Source organism: Oncorhynchus nerka, linkage group LG22, assembly GCF_034236695.1.
Source record: "Oncorhynchus nerka isolate Pitt River linkage group LG22, Oner_Uvic_2.0, whole genome shotgun sequence".
NCBI lineage: Eukaryota > Metazoa > Chordata > Actinopteri > Salmoniformes > Salmonidae > Oncorhynchus > Oncorhynchus nerka.
The window spans coordinates 39933744-39937802 of NC_088417.1; the positions used below are offsets into that span (position 1 = coordinate 39933744).

At 40.7% G+C, this 4059-nt stretch overlaps 1 long non-coding RNA gene across 2 annotated transcripts; it reads right to left on the reverse strand.

Moving 5' to 3' along the window:
- Window positions 1–1128: 1128 nt before the first annotated feature.
- On the reverse strand, window positions 1129–3434 carry LOC115104607 (uncharacterized). 2 transcript variants are annotated; one of them, XR_010460480.1, is made up of 4 exons: window positions 2971–3434; window positions 1686–1793; window positions 1325–1585; window positions 1129–1220 (listed from the first exon to the last, which is right to left on the reverse strand). It is a non-coding gene; the product is annotated as an uncharacterized LOC115104607 (long non-coding RNA). The 2 variants fall into 2 exon arrangements; XR_010460479.1 differs by lacking the exon at window positions 2971–3434 and having other exon boundaries at window positions 1686–2419.
- Window positions 3435–4059: the final 625 nt, after the last annotated feature.

A 4059-nucleotide genomic window follows, 5' to 3' on the forward strand; every position in this document is an offset into this window, starting at 1 on the left:
TGTAAGACATCACGAGGTTCGCCATAATCTCTTGCTGTTTCTAACAGGTCATTCAGAGTGTCCATTATCATCATGTAAAATACAGCATAGTCAAGATTCTGATTCACACATAGGAAATTGAAAAACTGTCGAATCTCTGTATTGTTGAATTTATTCCTGTACACAACCCTGACACGTCTATCATGAACATCTGCTGCCAGATTTATTAGATAATTGTCCAATTCCCCAAAAACATCTTGTGGCGTTTCAGACTCTACGGAACTAGGCGTTACGGGTTGTTCTATCGCTGTCGGGGTTGTCGGGGCCGAAATTGTCTGACTCTCGTTCATACGATTAATTAAGGTTATGAGGGGTTCGGGAATCTGGGATAACATGTTTTCCTCAACTGGTTCATACGATTAATAATTTCTAAGAGTTCGGCTGGAATCTGTGTTAATATGCTTTCATCTAACGTTCCTGAATCGTTCATACGTCTTATAACTTCTAGGAGTTCGTCTGGAATCTGGGATAAGAGGCTTTCAACTGTCTCCCCGTGTTGCGTTAGTTCTGCCATTTTTGGATAATTAAGAGTGTTCGTTTTTTTTTTTTTCTTTCTGTAATGGTTGGTGTTACATGTATGATTTTAGCGTCTGTATTTGCGTTTTTTAATGGGGTTGCTGTTTAACATGCGTGGAATTGTTCTATGCCAGAATAACATATCGTCTCTGTACTGTCTCTCAATTAAATCCCCCAGTCGTTTGTATAGCAAAACATTCCTCGATTTCAAAGCCCTGGAAAATAATGTGAAAAACCTTTCTTGTTCGGCTGCAGGTATTGAGGCCGTAGAATTGACTGGGTCTATAAGGTTGGCCGCATCACAGAATAGCTGGTCATCAACATCTGACATGTCATTAAAAACAGGTCTCTTGGGTGTTTCATTCGAATGCTCGGGCGCCGGAATCCCCCAGCTCTAGATTTATGTGGTCGTCTGTGCCGTTTTTCGCCGGTGCGGAGTCTGAATGAAAATAATACATACATAATTACGTTATTAGATATAAAAATATATATGTTAGCTACATACAAATGTCAAATACCTTTCCGTTATAATAATATATATTAACAGTACATAGTTAAAATACCTTGGCTTTTTTGGCGCTTGTTGTGACGAATCGCCGAAACCGGGGGTGTGTGACTTTTTCCCTCTAGCGTTCCAGATTCTGCTGGGTCTGTCTCCGGGCAGTCTGAAAAAACATTATTTGTCCTTGTTTTAACATAGGCTATCAACAGATCTATAACTAATAAAAAGGCTGATAACTAATAACAAAACTGTATAATGGTCCCATACCTTGTCCCTGGAGCGCCGGCTCGTGAAGCAGCAAGTTCCCGGCCCAACAGTAGTTTTCGGGTGGGCTTGATTCTGAGCAGTGTACTTGGGCCACAGTTGATCGTTGCCTGTTGGGGTCTGGAATATGTCGGGAGGGGGTCGATGTTCCCTGGATTCGCGGTGAGTTTGAAAAAGCGCTCGTACAGAACGGTAGAATTGCATCAAAGTCCTGCGTGTCAGCTGGCCATAACGCATCCTTTATCATAAAGGGCTGTATGTCGGCTGTAAATACATAAAATAGTTTTAAAAAATAGTACAACCTATTTTTAAAATGTTTATATATAAATATTTCTTGGGTATGTGTTTAATTATAAGGACTTACAACGAAAAAAGGCCGTTGGTGATTGTCTGCCAGACTTTTGCTCCTGCGAACCCCCATCATGTTCCAGATCAGGTAAATCGCGTAAAAGCTGCGTAAATGTCGGGGATCCTAGATTCCATTAGACAATGTTAACAGTTATACGCTATATCTACACTTTTTTTTTTTTTTTTTTACCTATATTGGGCTTTTGGCCTGAAATACCCAAATAACTAGGGTTTAATATTCCAATAATATTCAAACAAATCTTAAAATATGTTTTTTTCATTTACTCACCTCCAGAAATATCCATTATGTGAGATTCCCTTATTCCGAATATTATTATTATTTTAATCTGTCCGTGCAGCTCAATATTCGGGCCTTTATGTTTGCGCTAAAGCAATGCTGACAACGTTAAAAAATAGTTCTGTCCCTAACTATCTAAAAGTTCGGAATGAGTTTTTTTGAGAGATGTATGCTACACCCCAACCCATGTATGTCTGGTTTAGAGAACACAGGCTGTGAATTCAAACAACAGGAGGGGATGTCGTGACATTCTGTCTGCAAACGGGGTGTGTGGGGGCCGCAGATTAGAGATATCTATGTTTAACCCCCGCTGTTCGGCTGATATCTCGACATGCCTTATGCATGATAGTGCACACCTTGGTTTCAAACGGTTCTCTACAGATAAGAGTTCTGGGACCCCCCAACCTTAGGATTTATGTTACACACACAACCAACCACACACACACACACACACACACACACACACACACACACACACACACACACACACAGACACACGCCTGTTGCTCCGCCTCAAGACCCCTCCCCACACACACACAAACACTCTGATTCTATTTTACTTCGCGACAGAGCTGGAAGACGTTGTTAAATAGGTTTTTCCCATAGTTAAAGGGTGAGATACCGTTTTTAAACATTCCTTTTATTGAATTCCAAAATATTTCGTACAACCTTTAAGACATGTTTGAATTAAGTAACCCATTTGAATAATATTTAAACATGCAGCACACGTGTTTTATGTAAAAATAAAAAAACCTTGGATGCAGGTCTTTGTACATTATTACAAACTTTAATAAAACGTAATGTTCATAACATACCCAATGTAGGAATAGACTATAAAATAATACATGTTTTTTTTCAGATCTTACAGTTGTCTGCGCCAGACCCTAGCTTGAGAGAAAAGAGCGCTACCCCTTAGTTAAATGGGGGGGTATACATTTTCAAAAATTAACACCTACATTTTAACACACGTTATAATTCAACATTTATTTGAACTATTTCTTACAGATATATGGGGTCCTGTTAGCCCTGAACATTATCCGTTTCCAATCCCCCATCACAAAGTCTTTTCCGCGCTCCGTCGAAGCTCTGTCCACTTTCCTGCCAGGGAAAGATCCGCCTTCGAACTTGTTGTTGTTCCGGGGTATGTCTCAACGATAACCTATGTTGTTCCGGGGTATGTCTCAACGATAACCTAGGCCATCGCCGTAATTGTTCACGATTTTCGAAAAGACTGTCCAGCTTATTCATCAGGGTTCGGAAAATGTGGTAATCGCGCCATTTAAAACTGAACATTATTTGAAAAAAATTTACATCCTTGCATGCTTTGGAGGATACATATGGACTGACCGTTTTCGTAGCATTTGACCTGTCAAATTGTTCACATGCTAAAATTGTCACTCTGGAGTCCGGGGTATACCCCATGGACGTGACTCTCAGAGCCATTAGATCCTGACGTCCACAGACTTGTTCTTCCAACACGGCCCCAAAAGTTCAAACACCCTCTAACACATGACCACACGAACAGGGGGGCGGGGCGGGGGCACATATTCTGTACATGTCATCAGGTCATAAGGTCAGCAATCAATCAATTTTGACACATGCCGTATCCTATTACTCTCTAACCAACATCTCCAATCTCGTCTCATTGATTGGATTATTATTAGCTTTTGAAAAAGTCATTAGCCTAGAGGTTCGCCGAAATCCAGGTAATTCCAAAGGGTTCACATACTTTTTCTTGTCACTGTAAAACTTACCTGGAAACTTGCGAAATGAGTCAGGCAGGACTACAGTACAATTGACTATCCCAAGTACGTTAAAATGGATAGAGTGATTAATAAGAAATCAGTAAATGTGACTTCATTTTGGTACTGGTTCGGGCAGACATTTACGATTATAAATCTATCCGTCGAATGGCTTGCATTGAGCAATAGCCCGGATGCCCAAGTACACAGGAGTATTTTTTCTGAGCCTGTGTGACATAGGATGTGGAATCTGACACCCCTTGAAGCAGGGATGTCCCTCCTACCATTTAATTCGTTCTTCTGACTGTCCATCAACTCCTGGCTGAAACCTACATCACAGCCACTGACAA